Source organism: Trichosurus vulpecula, chromosome 4 (assembly GCF_011100635.1).
Source record: "Trichosurus vulpecula isolate mTriVul1 chromosome 4, mTriVul1.pri, whole genome shotgun sequence".
Taxonomy (NCBI): domain Eukaryota; kingdom Metazoa; phylum Chordata; class Mammalia; order Diprotodontia; family Phalangeridae; genus Trichosurus; species Trichosurus vulpecula.
In genome coordinates, this window is record NC_050576.1 from 327,474,652 (window position 1) to 327,501,650 (window position 26,999).

Consider the following 26,999-nt stretch of genomic DNA (forward strand, 5'->3'; position numbering starts at 1 on the left):
ATCTCTCCCTATCTCCCTCTCTCATTATGTTGCTCTCTCATCCCTTAATTTCATTTTATTTCTTTTAGATATCTTCCCTTCATCTTCTTGCCACTTTTATGTGAGATAATTTACCCCATTCTATCTCTCCCTTTGTCCCTCTTTCAATATACTCCTCTCTCATCCCTTAATTTGATTTTATTTCTTTTAGATATCATCCCTTCATCTTCAACTCACCCTGTGCCCTCTCCCTCTCTCTCTCTCTCTTTCCATTTCTATTTTGCCCTGTGGCTCTGGAATATCAGGGCAGTTCTCCTTGATAATTTCTTGAAAGATGGTATCTAGGCTCTTTTTTTGATCATGGCTTTCAGGTAGTTCAATAATTTTTAAATTATCTCTCCTGGATCTATTTTCCAGGTCAGTGGTTTTTCCAAGGAGATATTTCACATTGTCTTCCATTTTTTCATTCCTTTGGTTCTGTTTTATAATATCCTGATTTCTCATAAAGTCACTAGCTTCCACTTGCTCCAATCTAATTTTTAAAGTAGTATTTTCTTCAGTGGTCTTTTGGACCTCCTTTTCCATTTGGCTAATTCTGCCTTTCAGGGCATTCTTCTCCTCATTGGCTTTTTCAAGCTCTTTTGCCATTTGAGTTAGTCTGTTTTTTAAGGTATTATTTTCTTCAGTGTATTTTTCAGTATTTTTTTGGGTCTCCTTTAGCAAGTCTTTGACTTGTTTTTCATGGTTTTCTCACATCCTTCTCATTTCTCTTCCCAATTTTTCCTCTACTTCTCTAACTTGCTTTTCCAAATCCTTTTTGAGCTCTTCTATGGCCTGGGGCCAGTTCATGTTTTTCTTGGAGGCTTTTGATGTAGGCTCTATGACTTTGTTGTCTTCTTTAGGCTGTATGTTTTGGTCTTCTTTGTCACCAAAGAAAGAATCCAAAGTCTGAGACTGAATCTGGGTGTGCTTTCGCTGCCTGGCCATACTCCCAATCAACTAACTTGACCCTTGAGTTTTTCAGTGGAGTATGACTGCTTGTAGACTAACGAGTTCTATATTCCACGTTTGGGGGGGAGGTGCCAGCTCCGTCAGACCTGAACTACTCCTTCCCCAAGAACCCCCAGCCCGGGCAAAGCTTAAATCTTCAGCAGGCCATGCACTCCTGCTCTGATCCGCCACTTAATTCCTCCCACCAGGTGGGCCTGGGGCCAGAAGCAGCAGCAACTGTAGCTGCCCCACCTCCGCTGCCCCTGGGGCTGGAAGCCGAATGGCGAACTCCTTCCACTCCTGCAGCTTTTCCCACTAACCTTCTCAGCAGTCTTTGGTGTTTGTGGGTTGAGGGGTCTGGTAACTGCCGCAGCTCACATATTCAGGGCGCGAGTGGCCCCATCCACCCGACTCCAAGTCTGGTTGTTCCACACCACTCAGGCTGGGCCCTGCTCCACTCCGTTCCCAGCTCCCAGCTCCGTGTGGAATAGACCTCACCCAGAGACCATCCAGGCTGTCTTGGGCTGGAGCTCTGCTTTCCTCTGCTGTTCTGTGGGTTCTGCCATTCTAGAATAGGTTCAGAGCCATTTTTTATAGGTTTTTGGAGGGACTCGGTAAGGAGCTCACTCTAGTCCCTGCTTACCAGCCACCATCTTGGCTCTGCCCCCCCCCCCCAGCATTTCTATATAACAGAAAATAGAAATATTAATTTCATTTAAAATAAATGTGGAGAATCTAAAATACTTGGGATTCTACCTGCCAAGAGTAGCCCAGGAAATATAGGAAGACAATTACAAAACATTTTTCAAACAAATAAAGTCAGATCTAAACCATTTGGAAAAAATAAAATGCTCATGGTTAGGCTGAATAAATATAATGAAATGATAATTCTATTTAAATTAATTTACTTCTTCATATCAAACTACCAAAAATATATTATAGATCTAGAAAAATAATCATCTAGAAGGACAAAAAGGTAAAGAATACTAAGGGAATGAATGAAAAAAATATCTGAAGGAATGTGGCCTAACCATACCAGAACTCAAATTGAATTGTAAAGTGCTAATCATCTAAATAAGTAGAGTGCTGAGTTAGTGCAATATATGAGGTGCACAATACACAGTAGGAAATGATAATAGTGATCTGATGTTTAAGAAACCCAAGATTTTGGGACAAAAACTTGCTATTTGATAAACACTACTGGGAAAACTGGAAAACTATGGCAGAAACCAGGTGTAGACCAACATCGTACAGTGTATAACAAGATAAGGTCAAAATGAGTCCATGATTTAGGCATAAAGAGTGATACCATAAACAAATTAGGAGAACTTGGAGTAGTTTTACTGTGAGATATAGGGATAAGGGAAGAAATCTTGACCAAAAAAGAGATAAAAAGCATTACGAGATATAAAATGGATAATTTTGATTACATGAAATTCATAAGATTTTTGCACAAATAAAAGCAATGCAACCAAAATTAGAAGGAAAGAACAAACTGAAAGAAATTTTTTTTTTTGCAGCAAGTATCTCTGATAAAAGCCTCATTTCTCAAATATATAGAGAACCGAGTCAAATTCATAAGAATACAATCCATTCTTCAATTGATAAATTGTCAATGGTTATATACAGGCAGTTTTCAAATGAAGAATTCAAAGCTATCTATAGTCTTATGAAAATGCTTTAAATCATTACCAATTAGTGGAAAGCAAATTAAAACAACTCTGAGATATTACCTCCCACATATCAGATCAGCTAACATGATGGAAAAGAAAAATGATAAATCTTGGAGGCAATGTGAGAAATTTGGGATGCTGATGGGCTGTTGATGTGACTCTGAACTGAAGCAACCATTCTCGGGAAAAATTAGGAACTATACTAAAAAAAAAAACTACAAAAATGAGGATACTCTTTGATTCAGCCATACCACTACTAGTTCTGTATCCCAAAAAGATAAAAAAGAAAGAAAACAGAAAAGGACCTAGTTGTACAACAATATTTAAAGCAACTTTTTTTGTGGTGGCAAAGAATGGGAAATTGAGCTGTCCATCAATTGGGGAATGGTTGAACAAGTTGTGGGAGATTATCATCATGTAATAATATTGTGCAATAAGGAATAAAAAGTATAGTGATTTCAGAAAACCTTAAAAGGCTTACTTGAACTGTTGCAATGTGAGGATAGAGCATTACACAGAGTAAAATTAATATTGTACAATGATAAACTGTTAATAATTTAACTATTCTCTGCAGCACAATAATCCAACACATTTCCAAAGGACTCATGATCAAACAAACTCTATCTGCCTCCAGAGGAAGAACTGAAGGAGTCTGAATGCAGATAGAAACAAACCATTTTCCACTTTATTTTTACGTTTTTTTCTCTTTCCTTCACAGCATGACTAATATTGAAATATGTTCTACATGACTGCACATGTATAACCTATTACAAATTTCTTACTGTTTCAGGAAGGAGCTTGTGAAGGAAGGAGGGAAGGAATTTGGAACACAAAATTTTAAACTAATGTCAAAATCTGTTTTTATATGTAATTGAGAAACTATTATTTAAAAACGGAAAAATACAAGCCATGAAAATGAGAGATATTCTAAGAAAGGTATAAGAAGGTATAAGAAAGGTATAAGAAGATATTCAGAGTGGTATAGTTCTCATTAATGATATTAGAAAAGCAAAAGCCCAGCATGAGCTAAGTAATTCAAGAAATGCTAAAGAAAACAAGAAGGGCTTTTTTGTTTTTAGCATTTTTTAAAGTTACGACTGGGGCAAAGAAAAGAAAGAAATAAAAACCATGTTTAACGCAGATGGTTGGATCATTGTGATCAATGAATTGACTCTGCTGTTTTTACCCTGAATAATGTTGTTTTTTCTTTTGTGTCTCCAAATTAAATCAAAGCAAATAAAATGGAATGATCTATTAGGTCATGAAAGAGAATATAAATTATGATCAGTGCCTTGAAATCCAAAATAAAGTGTGGAGAAGTTAATGATATAGACATCTACTCTTATTGAGTTGAATTTATTTGGCAAAAAAAAACTACATTCAAGTGGAATCAAATTACTTAAAGCTGTGATTCCTGAATCTCTCCTGTCATGTGTAATAAGTTAAAGACAACAGAAAAGGTGTCATAGGATGATGGGTGTTCAAGCACCTCTATTAGAAAAAAAAATTGAACTTTCTATCTTTGAATTTATCTTGAAGAAGATTCTCAGAAGTGCAAACAAACTGACTGATGGTCTTTGAGGAAAACTAAAAGCCATAAGGATTTAGATTTAAAGATTAAAAAGGGGGAAGGCTAAAGGGAGAAAGGTTGTAACTCTCTTTATAGAGTTTTCATTGATAAAGGACAAGAACAATGGGTTTTAGCTGCAGTAGAGAGATTCAAATATATTATTGAAAGAACACTTAGTGAAGAAGGTGATATTTTTCCTTACCTTGAATAAGAATAGTTTTAAAAGAAAAAAAACTTAGTTGCAGTGGTGGAAGGGACCCTGGAAAACACCCTGACAGATGTTTATAATATACCGCTAAAGATTTCCAATGATGCAGAGTTATAAACTTCACATGGGAGCCCATATAATCCATTTTTCGTGCTTCTAATTGCTAGAAAGTTTTGACTGCTAAGTACTTAGAAAGTATTGATCACCAAAACTGCTTTCCTATAACACTTTAATCCAATTTTAATAATTCTGTCCTGTAGATCCAAGTAAATAAGTCTAATTAATCTTTTACATGATAATCCTTCAAATTTTGAAGATTATCAGGTCTTATTCCACTTAGTCTCCTCTTTCCTAGTCTAAATATGTGTTATTTCTTGATATTGCATGCTTTTTGGATACACCTCCACGTTGTTCACAATTCCCTGGATTCAATTCATCCTACTTAAATTGTGGCATGTAACCAAGACTGAATAAAGCCCTACATATATACTCTGATAAGAGAAGAATACAGACTATTACTTACTTTGATTTAGGCCCTATCCTACTGAAAATGTAACCTAAGATTGTATTACTTCATTTATCATCAGCGTCATACCATTGGCTTTTATTAACCTTATGGTCAAATAAATGCTCCAGGTCTTTTGTTCACAAGAATTGCTGTCATGCCAGGTTTTTAAAATTTTAATAGAAAACAGTCGGTGTGGGGTTGTGGTTTTATTCTAGTTGACCTAGAGGTCTAAATAGAGACAATGATCTTTCTGAATGTTCTATATTAGGATACTTTTACTTGGAGAAACAAACTGCTTAATTGTTGCATTTTAGGTAACCCAGAAAACTTCATGGATTGTTATCTTGCTTTCCTGAAGAATCCTCCTAACTCACCTGGCAAACAGCACAAGATTATGCAGACTATTTCCTTGTGACACACAAAGTCCTACTTTGGAACACCAGAGGTAGTCTTATTTTGGCCTAGTGCTCGGCAGGTAGAAAACTTGGTTTCCTTAAAATCAGCAAAATTTTAGAATATTTTGCCTCTCTCCACCCATTATATTTTCTCTTAATATAGGTGTAGGTGTGTGTGCATTGCCCATATATTTTATGTGTGTCTAGATGTGGCTCAAACAGAGGAGGAGCTCATAGATATCTTTGGAATCTATCTTCTCAGAGAGGGGAATATTAAGTTAGAATTATACCTATTTGCCCCTCAAATATTGTTATTCTAGAGGAGATAATTTTTCAGGTTTAATTTGCACTGCTGGTATCTTTGCCTTAATGGGGAAGCTGTGCTCCAACCTAGATATCCAATAAATTTGACTCCCTTCTCAACAAATAATAGGTAAATAAAGATGCATAGTGAATAGAAAATGCACTCTTTTATCCAAGCTGATAGCAAATAGAATTCATAGAAGTTGTACGGATCAGAATATAGCAAATAATATGCAAAATCAATGAGCTCCTACTGGGATGGAAATCTTCGAGCAAAGGTGTGTGTGTGTGTGTGTGTGTGTGTGTGTGTGTGTGTGAGAGAGAGAGAGAGAGAGAGAGAGAGAGAGAGAGAGAGAGAGAGAGAGACATCATTTTAGGTGTCATACAAAGGGAAATTCTCCATGGAAATTTGGAAATGAGGAAATGGTTCCTCTACATGTTGGCTTCTTCCTGGAATTATTCTCTCCTTTAAAGAATCATTCTCTTAAGAGAATCTCTGAACCACATTTTCCTCTCTCAAAGCTGGAAGACAAATGAAAGATTTCTCATCACCCAAACTTTTTCCAATGTTGATTTTCATATAGACACAGAACATCAACTAATCATTCTCCACCAATGAGATGTCTTAGGCAAATGGATGGAATTGAGGCCAGGGTTATACAAATATTCCATAGTTTAGAAATGCATGATAAAATTCTTGTGAGTTCTTTCTTTATAAGAGCACATCATGAGCCATCCAGGTATTCTCAAAAAGAGTGACTATTGGCTTTGTCATTGCATACACCTTCCTCAGGGTATCCCCCTAAAATTTGTGCTGAAGGCCTTCTTTTTTAACTGTAGCATTGTTCACTGAAGCATTTGCATTTTCTGGTATCCTTTTGCTACTGCTAAATGACTAATACATCCCACCTCTTTCCAGTCACACATGCTCTTAGTAAAATTTCAACTCTACTTGTGTGTAGTTCACCATTATTGTTATTGTTATTGAGCAAGCATTTTTCCATTATCATTTGGGTAACTTGCAATTGCAATTCTTAAATTATACTGTTCTGTGATTAACAAGTATACAGAAGTGCTAGTATAATATTGGTGGTTTTAAAAAAATTCTATGTACTGATACCTATATAAAATGCATTCAAATACTATATCTATGCATATAGACATATGTGCATATATGTGTGTACACATACAGACATAAGATATACATACACACAGTCACACGTATATATGTGTGTAGATATAGATAGATAAAGCAAATGGACTATCAATCTGACCATATGTCATAATCTGAATAAAATTCATTTGATTGTAATTTGAGTTGCAGTTCTTTTGCATTATTATTATTATTATCATATTCATTCAATAAACATTTATTAAGCACCTATATATGCCAGGCACTGAGCAAAGTTCTAGGAATTAAAAAGAGACAAAGACACACCCTGCCATCAAAGAATTTATACTCAAATGGAAAAGACAGCATGCAAATAAAGGTATACAATTTGAGCTATAAAGAGGATAAATTGGAAATAATTAAAATAGGTAAAGCACTGGAATTAAGAGGAGTTAGGGGTGGCCCCCTGTAGATGGTGGGATTTTAGTTGAGATTTAAGAAAACTAAAAAGGTCAATAGTCATATGAGTGGAGGAAGAGCATTCCAGGCATGAGGGACAGTCAGAGAAAATGCCAGGAGACCAAAGATGGAGTATCTTATTTTTGGAACAGCAAGGAGGCCAAAGTGACTGGAACAAAGAATATGTGGCAAGAAATAAAGTATAAGAAGAATGGAAAGGTAGGAGGGGGTTAGATTATGAAGAACATTGAATGCCAACCAGAACATTTAGCAATTGTATAGCTTTTATGGTTTCCAAATTATTTTGCATAGGTTGTCTCATTTGGTCCTCACAATAACCCTGCGAGGTAGGTACAATTATTGTTTGCATTTTTACAGATGAGGAAACTTAGGCTGAGAAGCTACCTACCTATGGTTACAAAGCTATTAAGTGTTAAAGATAGGATTTAAACTCTGTTCTTTTTGACTCCAAGGCCATCACTGTGTTCACTCAACTCAAAAATTGCTCACAAGTCATTCGCAAGTAACTGAGGCACTCACTGAGGTGGTTTTATAGTGTTTTGTTTATTTAGAAAATAAGCACATTATCATCTGCAAAAATAAACTTCATACAATGTATAAGGAATGTTTAGTTCATTCAGATTTTGTGCAGTATAGTACATGTGAGACTGACTACCAACTTTTTTTTTTGACATGCCCTTTCTACTCTCCTCCTCTCCCTTTCCTTTTACTTCCCTTCTTTCCTTCTTCTCTCCTCTTCTCTTTTCTCTTCTGTCTTCTCTTCTCTTCCTATTCTCTTCTCCTCTCTTCTCTTCTCTTCTCTTCCCCTTAGTTGGTATTAATAGTGGTAGGTCAGGAGTCAGGATGACCTGAGTTTATGAAAGTCCTCAGACATTTACTAGCTTTGTGACCTTGATCAAATCAGTTAACTCCTGTTTATCTCAGTTGCTTCATTTGTGAATTAAGGAAAATAATGGCACCCATCTTCAAGGGTTGTTGGGAAGATCAAATAAGATAATAATTGTAAAGCACTTGGCACAGTGCCTAGCACATAGTAAGGGCTATATAAATTTTATTCGCCACTACCACTGCTGCTACTACTACTACTATTACTACTTCTACTACTACTGCCACTACTATATAGATGGTGGTTTAACAAAATGATCTCTTTTTTAAAAGGAGTATTATGTGATCTTAAAATACAGGGAATAAGCTTGTTAAGTAAGATTCTTTAATACTATGTTTTTAGCCTTTAAAATCTAAAATTGTGTCTACGCTATATGGGATATTCCTTTTAGATCTCCAGGAATAGGTGTATTAGTAAGTGTAACCAGAGTGACCTCTGTTTTCTTTGAGTGACTCAGCTTAACTCATTGAGCCTCGCTGGGTGCTGGGGGCTTCTCTTCTGGGGCAGGAAGCCCAGAAACCATGCCAGAAAGAAGGGAACTTCCTGTGTGATGAGTCATGGGGCTGGTTGAGGGGAGGTGTTGACTCCAGAGCCACGCCCTATTGGGTGTTAACCTAGTCTACGCTAGGGGGAGAGGCCAACTCAGGAACCAATCAGCCCTGGTCATTCAGGCAGCATTTGATGATGTCACAAACTCTATAAGAGGGGAGGGGGCAGCTTGAAGATCTCTCTTTCCTTTTCTGGTTGGTGCAGCAGCGGTGGGGAGTGTGACTCTGGGCCAGCCCTTGCTCTCAGGCTGAGCCTAGACATTGGTAACTATGAATTGTATTGGGTCTGTCTGTTGATATTTGTAATTTGTTTGTATTTTGGTTTTGAGGTTCCGGCTGCTGGTTCTTTTCCCCCAAACTAAACGAATGTTCTGAACCTCAGGGTGTTGGTTTTTGCCTCTGAATTAAGTCAATGCAATTGTATTTGCTGTGTCTCTTGATGCTTGTCTCTTTGCTCCCCGGAACTAACTGAATGCTAACTGAATGCTGGCATTTTCCCCTGAACTAAATGAATGTTGTCTGTATGCTAACTGAATGCTCGATTAAAGTAAGCTGGTCAACCCCTTCACTGTGCTTTCCTTGTTTAAGCAGATAAAAAGAACTTGTGCTTTCCTGGCGTCCCTGCAGCCTCCTGGGTCCCAGCAGCCTCCTGGGTGCTGGCTGTGGGGGGGATCTTATGCCCCTACAGGAGCTGCTAGCTGGATTGTTAATACAGTAAGACAAATTATTGAATACTACTTATAATTACAATCCATTCAAGTGTTAAAATACACAAATTAAAACTTACTAGTTTTGGAAAAAGATAATCTATCAATTAAGACATTTCCCATATTATTTCCCAAAACTATCCTCTGAGAATATAAAAATATCAACTTTCATGATGGATTTCTACATGAGCAAGGAGTCTCATGTAGATGTAGGAACTTTTTAACAAATAAAACCTTCATTTTGAAATGATAAAATGAATGATAGGATCTACTGGTGAATTATTTCTTCAAAAAATGCCCTAAATGTTAATTTTGTGGACTTTAATACTGGGACAACTTTGTCTATTTGATCAATAAAATATATTGTAATCAAGATGAAATAATATTGCATAATTTCTTTTCCATAAAAGAGTAGAAATTGTTATTAGAAGACTGAAAAAAAAACTACTTGGTATTTTAGTTTCTTAAAGTTTGTGGTCAAATTCCTTAGTATTGTCTTCTTGTTGACTTCTTCAGTATGATTCATATAACAGAGATCTGTCCCACAATAAATTCAGTTTACCTTTCAATGTCATCCAGAATTCTATCAAGTACTAAAGGCACCAGGAAGGGCCAGTTAACTGAAAATTGTATGATGATTGTCTTCTCCTGAAAGAGGTGCCCACAGCTAAATGGCAATTGCCTGAAATTGGTTTTATATGAAAATTTTCAGACTTTCTTCAAGGCATGAATGACCATGACCTAACCTTTGAAACACAAGCACTTTGCAATCATCTCTGTGTATGTGTCTGCCATTAATAATAGTTATGGCAGAAAAGATCAATTATATAGTGACATATATAACCTCATCATGTCAACAGCATATAACTAGAGAATTTCAATGTAAGGGGTTATAAGACTGTAGAGTCATCTAGCTTATAAACTTATAAAATTTTAAAAATCAGAGTAGTGATCATACTCTATAATTTTGTAATTTTTCAAGGACCAAGTTGATTATTACAATCCTATGTCGAATAGGCCAGAAATTAATCTCCTCCACCATTTTACAGATATTCAAGGATAACCTTTTCCTGCTTTATATAAGGTATTTTAAAAATGAAATATAGTATATATTTTGAATTTTTTGCCCTTGTGATATTTAACACATTTAAATGACTGATAAAATATGATAGATGACATGGTCTTTGAATTTCTTAACCACACAAAACTATGAGAGATAACTGCTATGCTGAATGACAGAGTCAAGATGCAAAACGTCCTTGAAAATCTAGAATATTGGAATATGTTTAGTTACATGGAATTTAGTAATAAGAGTTGTTAAACTTTTGGTAGAGTGTAAAAAAGCTTCAAAAGTACAAAATAGGGAAAAGATGTCTATTAAGAAGTTCATTTGATAAAAATGTTGGGAAGGTTTGAGGGACTTTTAGCTCAATGTGAGTCATTAGTGTCATATGGCAGCCCTGCTCCCCCATGCCAATAATGCAATTTCACAGTGTATTAAGAGAGGAATAGTCTTTAGAACAAAGGAGGTGACACTAATGTTGTTTTTTGCCTGGTTAAATCACATCTGGTTGTTGTTTTTATTGTCATTCAGTTCTAGTTACCACCGACGAGAAAGGAATTGATAAGTAGGAAAACTATCAGAAGAGGATGCCCAAGATACTAAAATGATTTAAGATAGCACCAACAGCCTAAACTTGTTTTTTTTTATTTCCCCAAAGTGTAGAACTAGAATACATAAATAAAAAAAAATGTAGAGAGTGTGGTTTTGGCCTAATGCTGTAAGTGGGGAAGGGAGGATTATTTAGCAGTTAGAGCTACCTCCAAATGGAGAGACTTCCTTGGAGGCAATAGTTTTCTTCTCACTGAAAGTTTCCCAACAGAGACCAGATGATTACCTCAATGATATGTAAAGGAGATTCTTGTTCAGGTACCATTTGGACTCTGAGGTCCCTTCTAGCCCAGAGGTTTTGAGGATCTACATTTACTTTTTATATTTTAATGAACATATAACTTCATGAAAATGGGGTAGACTTTACACATTGAATACTGTAATCCATTTGTGTTCATTTATCCTATACACTTAGTATTTGTGTTTTTTTTAAATCCCCCACTTAGGATCTTCGCTTCGGGAAGTGTTATTGTGTATGCTTCCACTTTCAGTAGAGTAGTAATGATTATTTATTGGACAGAATATAATAATGATAACATACACAAATCATATATTGTACATATGTTATGAGTGTTGTTTCTCTGTGTTTGAAGAGGACATCACAGGGTGATGTCCTTGCACATGAATTGGATTTAAGTGAGGTATAGTTGCACAATATCATCAGCCTCATTCTTTATTCCAGAATCAGAGAAGCCCAATGGCAAGACATAAGTTGAGACAACTAGCGATGACCCAGGATGCAGTGGATCACCTTGGTGTCTTCAACGTCTGACCCTGCTTCAGTTGCCATCATGGCAATTGGAAAAAAAATCTCATCCACTCATTCCAGTAAGACACATCTTTACAAGCCTGGAGTAGACATCCCCCTAACTCACTGATTGGTTTGAGGCCTGTTGGTTACTTTAAGTCTGTTGTAGCCTGTCTGACAAGACACTTTTAGTGGGGAGTGGCCACTCTACTTACTACAGCTTCTTGGAGCCACAGGTGAAAGTCGGGTGAAGTTGCACACCAAAGGTGGGTGAGCAGCCCTAATAAGGGCCTGGTAAGCCCTCACGTTAGAGGTGCTGTCCTCCCTGAACACCCCATACACCCTTTTATGTTATACAGTAACTGAGAATTCAACAATCATCAAGAAACAAAAAAGAAAACGTTCAACTACACAAAGAACAAAATGATATATAGAAGAAACCACAAGCTTATTTTATGTATATTTTAAGTGTGTATTATTTACTAGAGAGGAATAAAACTGGCCTTATGGTTTCTACAATTCAGAACTTTAAAGAAAAATAATATTCTTCTATGTTATTTAAAAAATTTGTTGACACTCTCACTCTCTTTTTCTTAAATCTTAAATTTTCTTAAATCATTAACTTATCCCCTCCAAAGGCATGCCACTGTAATAAATATGTAGCATAATAGAACACAAAACAACACCGTGGTTAGTAAAGTATGTCTTATTCTGTACCTGTAGTCCATCATTTCTCAACCAAAAGGCAGGAGGCATGGTTCATCATCATTTTCCAAACTGATGACTAGTCACTTCATTGATAAAAGTTCTGGTGTACTTCAAAGTCATTTTGCTCACACACGCAAACATACACATACACACATACACACACACACACACACACACATGCATAACTTATTGTGAACCACATAAGGGATCTGTGCAAGTTCAGAGGTAAAGGGAATTTACCATTGTCGTCCCCATTAGAAGTGAGGAATGGAGTTTGAATTTGAATAGGCAAGAATTTCTCTCTAGAAACAGCTATCTGAATGACCCATTTTGTACTGTTTATCATTCAAATATGATATAGGCCTTTCAAGGTTCTAAAAAGAGATAATATTTTCAAAACATTTTTTCAAAGCTTAAAACAATATGGGAATGTGAAGTATAGTAGTTAATTCTAATAAGAAAATATCAGAAAATGTGGGAATTTGCCTCCATGTTGAACTGAAGATCCAAGTCCTAAAAGAGCATTAACATCTACACCCTAGTTAAAAGCCATAGTAACAGATGGGGATTGAAGTAGATAGCAGCAACAACTCATCAAAGATTTAGAAAATAGTAGCTTTATGGGGAAGAATAAGAATAGCAACAGGCAAGGTAGAATAGAGTTTCAGCCAATGACTGTTAAAACATGTACAATGGAATAGTACCTAGAAAGAGTATAGTAATAACAAGTAGAAGTCTGAGGCTAATTTAAGGAAATTGGAAGGAAAGCCAAAGAAATTGCAAGGAAATTCAAGGGACATGGAAAATGTGGAACAAATTGCTAGTAGATAGGGCACTGTGGGTGGTTCCAACTATGATACACCCTTTCCTCTTCTAGGAACATGGAAGCATGAGTTTTCACTATAGTTACACCTTTTTCACTAAGATGGCATTCATTTGGAGATAATCCCCTTGGTGTATATGATTGCTGAAAATAACTTTACTAATTGATTTTTTTTCTCTTTTCTTTTTTTGACTACTCTGAACTAATCAAATAATTAGTTGCTAATTGATAAACATTCCCTTTCTTGTTTTTTATAAGAGCATTACTCAAAATTTTTTTATATTTCTAGTTACACAAATTACTTTCATACCAAACATATTTGAACACACATATTCATATACATACACATATATGTTTGTGTGTATGAGAGAGACAAAGACAGAGACACAAAGAGACATAGAGAAAAGCAGAAGCAGCAAGACATAGTATATAACCTGTCTTGGAGGTAGGGAGTACTGCCTCTGACTTATATTGAAGGTATGATTTTAGGCAAGGCATTTAACTCTTCATATTCTAGATGATTCTCTAAAAATAGAAGAGTAACACCACAAGAGGTGTTGACCCACATTTTTAGAAGGAATGTCTTCCTCCCAGAGTTCCCTAGATCAGTTGAAATCATCAGTCTAGTGCCTGTCCTTATATGTGCATATGCATGCGTGTACATGTGTAGGTAGATACATATATATGCATATACTGCATGTATATAAGTGTATATAGACATATATACCTATATACACATATTGTAAATGTAAGGAGGTGACACAGAAATCATTAGGAAGACTTGAAGTTCTTCAAGAAGGAAGCTGGAGAGAAAGGTTTGGGAATTTTGCCAATCTATACACCTAAGAAGAAAAACTAATGCGAAGAGATTTTAAGGTGTGGAAACTAGCATACATAAACATGCAGCTCAGGGTACCATGGCTCTACCTAGCAGAATTATTTCAATTTGATTCTCTGGGTTGGAAAAATACTATGAAAAAAAACATCTTAAGGTTAAATAAACTTCACAGATAAGTCAAAGGTAAAACTATGAAAAAAAACATGTTTTATCTCTCAATGAGGCCAACAACGTCCTGCTTAAAATGTTCATTTATTAATGATGTATATGTACATAATTTGATTATTGGATCCATCACTGTTGACATATACTTGTTCCCATGTTGAAGAATAAAGAAGCAATAATATCACAACATGGCATGTAAAACTGGATGCTGCATTGTCTTCCTGGAATATGCACTTAATAGCTTTTCATAGGCATCACCAAAACTGAATTTGAAACTGATGCCTTGAAAAAGCCATTGCAGGGTTTCTATTTGTTTAAGGGGGAAATAACAGAGAGAGGTAGGGAAGCAATGGTCCATCAAAAAGATATCTTCTTTGGAGGAAATCCAATATCCTAAGAGGTATTAATAAACTTGGGTTGAATATTAAAGGAAGAGGAAAGAAAGAATAATATAATGGGAATATGCTATAACCTGCTAGGCCTTCTTGAGGAATTAGATGGAAAGTTTCTGATTTAGATTGCTAAGCAGACCTAGAGCTGGTATATATTTGTGATGGGAGGATCCAATTATGTAGACATCTTTTAGTTGTCTCTCTTTCTTAAAAGAGAGGCAAATGAATTAAACATTCCTGTTGATAAGCTAAACTTTCAGTAGATAGAATAAATGGAAAGAATTGCTGCTTTTTTTGTTCTCAGTATTAGGCAGAAAGAGAGATTCCATATCCAAGCAGAAATAATGGAGATCCTAGAAGGAAATGATGGTCTTTCTATACTCTTCCTTACTTGTACCATGGGTTGATTAATATATTATGTTCTGGTTGTCGCATTTTTGAGAGGGCAAAGATAAGCTAGAATGCATCCAAAGATGAAGGCAAAATGTATGCCCCATGAGAATTATTAATCGAAATTTGGAAAACATATTTTAGATTGATGGAAAGTTATAGGTGTGTGAAATGATTACAGTCTTTAAATATTTAGAAGGTTTTCACATGGAAGAGGCATCAATCTTGTTCTGCTTGTCTCTGGAAAGCAGAGCTAGTACCACAGAGTGGAAGTTACAGTTTGGTTCATCACAATTAAACACATCAAATTATCGGTTATGATGACTGGACTCATACTTTTATTAGTTTGGGGAGCTCCCACTGAAGAACTTTATCAGTGCATGCCAACATATTTTCTCCAACTCATCATGTTACTTAGACGTGTAGAGCACCAAGAATTTCAGTGAAAAGCCCATGATCATACAACTAGCATGGCAGAGGTGGAGCTAGAAGCTAGTTTTCTCTGGCTATAAGGCCAGCTCTCTCTTACACTTTAAGAAATCTCAAGCCATAATGACTTTCCTGTCACTGAACATCATTAAGTGGAAGTTATGACTATTTATTGAGAATTATGTGGAAAGATTACATGATGTCTATGGGGGTTGGACTACCAGAGGTTTGAGGTTCTTCCTGAAGCTAAGATTCCATACATCTGTGATTGTGCAATGCAATAAGACTTGCATCACAAGTAGTTGGCTGAATGCGAAGAATTGGATATCTATCTAGATGAATTCAATGATTGTATCTCTTATCTCTGTGCCTTTGCCATCTATTGTCCCATATGCCTAAAACGCACTCCTTCCCTATCTCTACCATCTAGAATCCCATAATTTTCAACATGAGATCCTAATCCCACCTCTACCTCCAGATGTTAGTACATCCTTCAATAACTACCTTGTGTTTATATTGCATATACTTATGTATGTCCTTACTGTCTCCTATAATAGAACACAAGGTCTCTGAGGGCCCAAAACATGGCCTTATATACAGTAGCTACTTAAAAAGTACTGGTAATTATTGAGGATTTCAGAAAGGAAATAAAGGGTAGAACCTGTTTTGTCAATGCCATGACATGAAGATCAATTTCAAAAAATTGCATGGTGATATATCAGAAGACATGGCAGTCCTTAAGCCTATTGCCCACAGCTTCTCTTTGTCAAATTCAAAACTTATCTGCATTGGTCTACTTAATGTAATAAAAATAGATATATTTTTTTCTGTAAGTCTTTAGGTAAATCTGGATAGTGATCAGTAAGACAAGTTATCAGAAACTTTCCTATTAACAATTCAACAGACTTGGTTTTGTTTTTCAGCTTGGAGTGACATTTGGAGCAACCTGAAAATATTGCTGGTCAGTCTCCCTCTAGTGATACACTTCAGATTTTCCTTGGAAGTATGTATCATCCTTTCACATGGATTACTTACTTGAGAGTGATAAAGTATAATCTTGAAAACTCAAATAATGTTCTGTCCTGGAAGTCAAATAAGGAAAATTGTGATCCATTGTCAGGAACAGCAAGCATCTATCAAATGCATGTTCCACAAAACAGTTACAGAGCTATGATTGTTGCAGCAGAGATTTGAGGGAGACAGAAAAGCACTTTGAGTTATTTTGGGAAGGATTGTACCACAATCAAGAATTTCATCCCTATTATATTATTTTTTAAAATCCATTTGGATTATTTTACAAGGCCTTCTTGTTTACTTCTCTAAAAAAGTGAGTGCCTTGGGTGCATTGTGCCAAGTACTCTGGACTGTTTTATACCCCTTATGTTCCTTTCAATAAAAAAATCAATTTTGGGTCAAAGAATTTACTTTTCTCTTATGACTTCACATGAACAATTTCCATGAGTGTGGCTAAGATAATGTGATGACTACCTAATGAAAAGCAAAGCAATTCCTTTCTGAAATTAAAAGCTTAGAGTAAATAATTAAAATGGACAGTTTGTAAATTCCTCAGTAGTTTTTTTTTGTTAGATACCTTTTCATACCCTATTCCAGAATACCAGCCAACTTGGGACTACATGAATTTCACTGCATGAATTCAGTACTACAAAGATGCAGGTCTATGAAATTTTCTAATGACAAAACTTCCAAAAATTTGAAGTAGCATTTGGCTCAGGATATCATCTTTCAACATTATTTTCATATACTCGTAGGCTAGTAGGTAGTCAAAAGTCTCAATATTTAATTTAGTTAAATCCAGTTGTGTACACACTTATCACATATCTCCTACTATGTGAAGAACACTATGCTAGAGTTCAAAAGAATTGAGTTTAGATAAGTCATTTTCCCTTCCTTCATGGAGCTTAAACTCTAATAGGGAACAATACAGATATACAAATATTCCTAATATGAGTTAAATTCTGATAGAAAATAATCCGTTTGGGGTGACTAGGTAGCACAGTGAGTAGAGCACCAGCCTTGGAGTCAGGAGGACCTGAGATCAAATCCAGCCTCAGACACTTGACACACTTAGTAGCTGTGTGACCTTGGGCAAGTCACTTAACACCAATTGCTCTGGCTTCCCCATTCCAAAAAAAAAGTCAAAAAAAAAAGCTATCAGCTATATGAGGTCCAATTGGGCACATAGCCTTACTAAATGGAGAGAATGAGAAGACCTTCTTCAATAGTTTTGCAACACATGTTGACCAAATGATGTTAGGCTCTGTGCAAATGACCCCTTCTTATAGAAACCTAAAATTATCATTGGAAGGGTATTTTAAAAAAAGAAAGAAGGAAAGGGGATTGTCCTAAGATCTCTGAGGCAGGAACTAGTTGACATCCCTAGTGCTGTGTCCATGGCATTCTATATTATTAGAATAATCTGAAGTCATCAACATATTTGCAGGGATATTTCTTTTCTCAACAACAGGTAATAAAAAGGAGGGAAACTCCATCAATGCTTGACAGAACAGTAGTTTATAAAGGACAGGGAGTCAGAATGGAATCTTTCATTTTTATTCTCAGTATCCTCCTCATTAACATATGGCTGAAAACACCTACTTTTAAGTTTTGGTGTAAAGATCAAATGAGATAACAATGCCTTTCAAAAATTATACTATCATGTAGTATATACATATATTATTATCTTATGATCCGACATACACTTACTGTCTGACATTTAGACATTCACTCTACTTCTCAGAGTACCAATTTTCCCTGTGTTAAGTGGAGAAATAATAATTCCACTTATACCTCAAAAGGTTACTATGAAAACAATACTTTGCAAACCTTAAAGGGCTATATACTCTCGAGTTACTAATATTATTATTAAAATTTGTTTCACTTACTTCTACCCTTTGCATTAAATCATTTGAAAATTAGAATATTATTTTATTTTTTCAGACTAATTTTTTAAAAGTATGATTTTATCAGTTATTATTTCCATTCATAAATATTCATTCAACAAACATTTCTTAAGTACCAACTGTGAACCAGGCACAACAGTAGGTGCTGGGGATGCAAAACTAAAAAAGAAATAACTTCTTCATGATATAGATTACCACCAACCCCTACTCCATGCTTTCTGATCTGATATGTCTCTCGTTTGTGTCTTCCTGCAAATTCTATAGAAGCACCCATTCAATATACTAGTTATGCATTTGTATCAACAATAATTGGTGTTTAAATTGTACTAATGGCTATTTAACATTTCTAAAATCTATTCCCTTGTTTCTATTTCATTTGACTCTGAATGTTCCAGTCTCTCAAAACAACACACAACACTAAGTTATTTCCTAGCACTAGAATCCTATCATTTTATCATTCTATTGCAATTATCTTAGAGTCTTCTTATATCCACTCTCTCCTCACTCCAATCTAATCTTTACCCTGCTGCCAGAACAATCTTGCTTATGTATAGGATATTCTGCTCAAAATTCTTCATTGGCCCCCTATTGACTATAATGTAAAATTTGAGCACCTTGTTTGAGTAATTCGAGGCCATTCAAAATATGGTACTGTGCTCCCTTTCAAACTTTGAATAATATTACTTGCATGGAATCTATGATATAGACAAGCTGGATTGCTACTTGACCCACTTTCTAACCTGACCATGTACTGAATTATATCATTCTTCAATGTGCTTCTGCTTATGAAGGCTGCTCCTTATTCCTGGAATACCCCTCTCCTCCTTTTTGCCAAAGTCTTTTTGAGAACCAAACCTACATTGATGCTCCTTATCAATAATTCCCCTTCCCTTCCAAATAACATAGCACTTTCTTTTGTAATTGCCTAATACACATAGTATGTAATAATACACAATACAATTTATGAGGTGGTATATTCCTCCACCATATTGTCCTTTTGGGTAGGGATTATTTGTCTATCTATGCTGGCATTTGCTGAAATGTAAAAGCTCATATTTTGTACTTCTTCTTAAATATTCATGGTGCTCATCAAACCACATCAAGATTTTAAGGATCTACAATATTATCAATGTAGGAATTACCTATACTGGTGCTATAATTTAGTTGATGCATTTTAAGAATTCAATTAACTAAATTAATTAATCTAAGAATTGAAAATATTCTTGTTACTTATTCAATGTGTTAACAATCAAATAACCAAAAATTATTTGATAGAACTAGAAAAAAATAACAACAAAAGTCATCTGGAAGAACAAAAGTTCAATATATCAAGGAAATTAATGAAAAAATACAAAGGAAGGAAGCATAGCAATACTAGATCTCAAATTATATTATAAAGTAGTAATCATAAAAACTGTCTGGTCCTGGCTAAGAAATAATGCGGTGGGTCAGTGGAATAAATTATGTAGACAAGTAGTCAATGACCAAAGTAACTTAGTGTTTGATAAACCCAAAGACCTCAACCTCTCAGATAAGAGCTCACTATTTAACAAAAACTGTTAGGAAAACTGGAAAACAATAAGGCATAAACTAGGTGTAGACCAACATCTCACACCATATACCAAAATATGGTCAAAATGGGTACGTGATTTAGACATAAAGAGTGATGCCATAAGCAAATTAGAAGAGCAAGGAATAGTCTACCTGTCACATCTATGGGGAAGGGAAGAATTCATGAACAAACATGAGATAAAGAGCATTATATAATGTAAAATAAATATTTTTTATTATATTAAATTAAAAAGCTTTTGCACAAACAATACCAATGCAACCAACATTAGCAGGAAAACACAAAGGTGGTAAGCAATTTTCATAGAAGAGTGTCTGGTAAAGGCCTCATTTCTCAATGATATACAGTCAAATTTAAAAACAAATACGAGTCCCTTCCACACCGATAAATAATCAAAGGATATGAACAAGCAATTTTCAGATGAAGAATTCAAAGCTTTCTATAGTCATATGAAGAAGTGCTCTAAAGCATGAGTGATTAGAAAAAATAAAATTAAAACAACTGTGAGATACCACCTCCCTAATATGACATAAAAGGAAAATGATAAATGTTGGAAAGAATGGGGGGAAACTGGGACACTAATGCACTGTTGGTGCCCTTATAAACTGATCCAAACATTCTTGAGAGCAATTTGGAACTATGCCCAAAGGGCAACCAAATTGTGCATACCATTTTACCTAGCAATACCACTACTAGGTCTGTATCCCAAAGAAATCATAAAAGATGTAAAAGGATCTACGTGTACAAAAACATTTATATCAGACCTTTTCATGGTGCAAAATATTGGAAATTGAGGGGATTCCCATCAACTGAGGAATGACTGAACAATCTGTGGTATATGATATAATAGAATACTATTGTGCAATAATAAATAATCAACAGGCACACTTCAGGGGAAAAAAAAACATGGAACGACTTGTACAAACTGTTGTATAGTGAAATGAGCAGAATCAGAAAAACACTGTACACAGTATCAGCAACATTGTATGATGACCAGTTATGAATGGCTTACTTAGCTCTTCTCAGCAACATAATTGTCCAAGACGAGTGCAAAGGACTCACTAAGGAAAATGCTATCCATATCCAGATAAAGAACTGATGGACTCTGAATGAAGACTGAAGCATTCTTTTTCACTTTATTTTTTCCTGTTTTTTTTCTTTGTGATCTGTTTCTTCTTTTATAACAGTGACTAATATAGAAATATGCTTTGTATAATTGCACATATACAAGCCATATGAAATTGCCTACCATTTTACCTTGCTTTGGAGAGAGGAAGGAGGAGGAGAAGGAGAGGGAGAGGGAGAGGACAAATTGAGTTACCCAACTAGCTGGGTCCCCCTTCAGGCAGCTTGGTCTACTCAGAGGTTGTGTTTGCCCTTCATTTTCAAAGAGGACCATGGCATCAGGGAAATGATGTCATGGCATGCAATTGGCTTTGATTTGAGTGAGGGAGGCCTGTGCAAGGTCACCAGCCTCACTTTTCCTCCAGAGCCATCTTGATCCAATGACCAGATATTCATCAGGATGACTGGAGATGGCCCAAGATGCAATGGGAAACCCTGTCCCTTTTAGGCTAAGGTTAGGTGCTCACTTAGAGTGAGGTAATGCTGGTTCAGTGAGGGGAAGACCCTCAGGCTTGCTGTTCCAAAGAGAAACAGCTGTCATTGATGTTGACTGTAAGCCAGGAAGGCCCAAAATACAGCCATTAAGTGGAGCTTGAGCAGTAACCTATTGTGGTCCAAGTTTTGAGCTTCATAGTGAACTGGGAGAAAGAAAGAAGGAAAGAAAGAAAGAAAGAAAGAAAGAAAGAAAGAAAGAAAGAAAGAAAGAAAGAAAGAAAGAAAGAAAGAGAGAGAGAAAGGGAGGGAGGAAGGAAGGGAGGGAGGAAGGAAGGAAGGAAGGAAGGAAGGAAGGAAGGAAGGATTGAAGAAAGAAAGAAAGAAAGAAAGAAAGAAAGAAAGAAAGAAAGAAAGAAAGAAAGAAAGAAAGAAAGAAAGGAAGGAAGGAAGGAAGGAAGGAAGGAAGGGAAAGGAAGGAAGGAAGGAAGGAAGAAAAAGAAATGAAAGAAGGAAGGAAGGAAGGTAGGAAGGAAGGAAGAAAAAAGAAGAAAGGAAGGAAGAAAGAAAGGAAGAAACAGGGAAGAGAAATCTAGCCAATAAACCCCAAGTTAAGTGGGCAGTTTCTGGCCATCAAAATTTACCTTCCTTTTGAGAGGAGAAGGAGAAGGAGAGGGAGAGGGAGAAGACTAGCTGAGTTACCCAACTAGCTGGGTCCTCATTGAGCCAGCTCCAGGTGACCAGAAGCTGACCACTTAATGTGGGATTTACCGGCTAGATTTCTTCATTCTTTCCTTCCTTTCTTTCTTTTCTTAGCAATTGGGGAGGGCATGCAGGGAGGGAGAACAATTTGGAAGTCAAAATCTTGTAAAAACAAGTGCTAAAAATTGTTTTGATATATGATTGGGAAAAAATAGAACCCAATTGAAAATTAAAAAATGCTTTCATTTAGAAAAATGATCATTCCATACATACATTTTGAATTTAACTGATCTAGTCCACAAAATAGAGACAAAATGTTCAACCATGCCCAGGCCAAGGCTATCTATCTATGTATCTGTCTGTCTGTCTTTCTATCATCTATCTACTTATCTGTCTACTTATTTGTCTATATGTGTATATACATATATATGATGTGTATATACATATATGTGTGTATATTTGTTACGGCCATATTTGCATTTCATTAGATGATAGTTTTTAGGATCATAGCTTTAGAGCTAGAAGGGACCTTAGAGCCTTAGTCCAAACCTTTCATTTTACAGATGAGGAAACTGAGTCACAGAGAGATGAAGTTATTTTCCTACCATTACATAGGCAGTAAGTTGCAAAGCCAGGATTCAAACCTAGATACTGATTCCAAAATCTGCATTTGGTCCATTGCACCATGCTTTTCTGTTCTATACACACACACACACACACACACACATGTATATGTATATGTATACACACATATGTACACACATACATATACATATATGTGTATATACACATACATGTGTGTATATATACATATATATATACACATACAAATATTGCTGCATTTAAAGCCATCTTACCATTTGACTTGCAGAATCAGAATTTATAGAACCATTTGTCTTTGTGAATTGAGGGAGTACAAGATTTCATACATACCCTAACACATGCATACACACATATATATATCTACACATATATACATACATGCAGAAAAAATGTGTACCCATGTAAGCACACAATTTATTTTATAACAATATTAACTTAATTTTTCTGTATACTGTATGTAACTTTTTCTCTGACTATAAGTCACATATAATGTATCTGTGTACTATGTTAATGTATTTATGTACTATTTATGTATTATATGCAGCCACATTTGTGACTGTATTACAACAAACATCTAAATGAAAATTGAGAAAAGAATATCAATTATCTAAATACTTCCAAGTGTTTGGTATTGATGATTTTGAATCTCTCCAATATAGGAACTCGATCCAACTGTACAGACAACGTTCCTAGCCCTTCTCATCTTGTGGGGTTACTGTCCAAATCTTTCCATAAAATCTTCCTAAGGTCTTCTGGGCAATATCCTTACCCAATATCTCTAAAAATTGCAAGGGTGTCAATGCAGCACTTGAGCTAGCCATCTTCTGTTCTTAATTTTTACTATTTGTACAAACTAAGCAAATTGCTCTCTTTTTGTCCAGGTATTTGCTTTCATTTAGATGTAACCTCATTAATTGTTCTGTTGACACAATATACTATTTCCAATCACTGGGAGTGTTATCATTATAAGTGGTGAACTGAAATGAAATCATTCTTGTGACATCAGAATCTCAAAGGCATCTTATTTGCAGAGTATAGTCATTTTCTCAACTCATATTTTAATATTTACCATGGATAAGAAGTGTAGAACATCAAATAAGAAGAAATAGAAAATTTTAGATATACTGTTTCTCATTATGAATCTGATTCCTTTTAACACTAGATCATTTGGAGAACAATGTTCAGTGATAGAGATTTTGAGAAAGCAATTTCTCTGCATCTTACAGATGTTAAGCAATCAGCGTATTTAGCAAAATTGAATTAAAAATTAGGCAAAACTCTTAATCTGAATAAACTATTATTTTCATTGAGCATGAAAAAACTGTTGAAAGCCAACTCATCCCATTGTGCCATTAATGATAGCTTAAAAGTTGGTTTTTTATCTATATTCCTAAAGAAAAGTTTTAAATCTGTATATTATAAATAAAGTAAGTTATAATTGCCCAGCAGTTTTTAAATATAGTTTGACTATTCAGCTCAGTGGTTTTATTCTGTAAAATAGAATTAGACCCATAAAAGTACTAAGTGATGCTTTTTATTTTAAGCATCTAAGATGAGCAATTTCCCCTAAATCCTACACTGATGTTTCACTGTGATGTGGAGGTGACTCTGAGATTTTTAAGGCTATGCTAAGAGAGTAGAATCTCTAGTAGTTTCTGCTATACTGAAAAAGAATAGATCATGGTCTTGGCAAAAGTCTAAAACTTTTCTCAGAAAAGCAGCCTAGGAGAGAGCAGGTCAGAAAATTCCAAGCTCTCAAGATTTTCCCCCACAAAAGAGTTAAAATAGCCCCTTAGGGAGAACAAATTAGGGGTGGAGACAAAGAAGAATAGGTGCACAACTGGGGTCTTCCTGGGACATTTTGAGAAGATCAGAATTAAAATCCCAGGATAAGGTTTTAATCCCTGAGAAGAGTAAACACCTCCAGGTTAGGTTGCATTTTAGCAACAAGTGGAAAATCCTGGGGTTAGTTGGTTTAAGAGGCTGCCTCTGCCCCAGCCACAGGAAGTTTCCACCCTGAGACAGTGGTAGGATTCAAATAATTTAACAACCAGTTCTCTGCCCTAATGACTGGTTTTTTTTTGGTGGGGGCAGGGAGAATCAGTCACTAAATAAGCATTTATTAAATACTGGACAACTTCAGTCCAAATTATGCATAAGTCACTAACCATGTGACCCTGGGAAAATCACTTACTCTTAGTCTCAATATAGGCAGTAAGTTGTCATAGATTTAGGCAACTTTTTTGTAATTCATTTCCCCATGATGCAGACTTTTTCTTGAGCATTCAAAATGTCTCTTCACAATGGAGTAATGATCCTAACCAACATTTCTCTAATGTCTTCAGGTTTACAAAAGATGTTCATCACAATAACCCCTGCAGTGCAGGTTTCAGTCCCCCCATTATTGATATGGGCCAATCACATAGCAAAAGAGAAGAATGGGCAGTTTGGGTCAATAATACCTTGAATGTGTAGTACATCTTTAGGGTATTTCAGCAGACTTTATGAGATGGATACATTTTGTTTGCATCTGGTTTACCCAGTCTATGACAAGTAATCTCGGATACATTGCATGATGTATCTTAGAGAACAAAGATTTTACTTCTTCAGCATCTTCTGTTTAACATGGTGATTACCCAAAATTAAAAATCATTACATTATTTGCTCTAAGACATCCTTCTTCAAACTCTTTAGAGAACCTTTTGTCCACGTGTTGTCATATCATAAACATTTATAAACAAAGCACTGTGCTTATACTATTGATAAAAATCAGCCGGAACATACATTTTCTTCGTTTTATCAATACTAAATGAAAATTTCTAGGCTGAATTAATAAATGGCAGAGGCTATGAAGATTAGGTATCATCGAATAATGTGTGTGACAACATGTTTGTCATGGGAAAGCTGTGACCATTCTTCTCATAGCCTTAGAATATATATTTTCGAGCAGAGCATATTTTCTGAGCAATAGCTTGTAATCCTGGTTTCGAGTTTACATTTCATATCAGAATAATCATTAGTCATTACAGTTAATATTGTTAAAATAAAAGTCAAAATAAAGATAAAAATATACTTACAAGTGAAAAGTAATACTTCCTTCTTTCTTGTAACATTCTGTGCAGTTATACCCACAACAGTCATGACGAACAATGCTCCAACTTCTTCAGGCAAATATTCATCTCACCCTAAACTTCATGATAATTGCTTATGTTGAAAAAAAGGAAATATGCTTTATAGTTCCTGCTGTGCAATAGAACCCAAATTTCTCAATCTTACTGCAGTAAAAAATAAAAGCACTGAAACTCAATATGCAAATATATCATTATGGTCCATAACCCTAACCCTAACCCTAAAGTGCCATTTCAACAACTGGTTCACCAAACTCAACTTAAAATTAGGTATCGCTTCTGTTGAACCGAGAACTTGCTGAATCCTACAACTGCCCCAGGATAGTGAGGACAGTTGGGCGTTTGAGCCCAGGAAGATTGAGGGAACCTTTGTTGATAAGGAACAAAAGACCCAGCTGTGTTTTGAAGAGTGGTGGGAGTGAAACGGAACCAGCACATACCTGGTGAGTGTAGCAGCAGTGGGGCAGAAAGCCCCTGGCTGTGGGCACTTACATAAAGTTGGAGGTTTGGCTTTGCTTCCAGGCTAGAGAATAGAACTGAAATCTGGGGCAAGAGGCACCATTTCCCATACCCCGGAGCTAGAGGTGATTACAAAAATCAAGCTATCACCACAAAAATGCACAGGTAAAGGAGAAAGAATCCAGCTATAGAAAGCCATTATGGGAATAGAGATAACTGGGGTTCAGCTTCAGAGGAGGACATTGAGTAAAAAAAAACCCCAAAGATTAACCTCAAATGGTCATCTGCCCAAAAACAATTTATAGAAACAAAGAATAAAAGAACTGGGGTTCTGGCCAAAAATATCATACCCTGAAGAGTTATATTATCCTGAATGAAAAAAAATGGACATTTGGTAAACTCTCAGACTTTTGAGACGTTGTTACAAAAAATCCTGAACTTAATAGAAGATTCAACATGCATACAAGAATCAAGAGAAATATAAGGTACACACGAAAGACTAATTAAAATGGATTCATAAGGACAGACTGTTTACC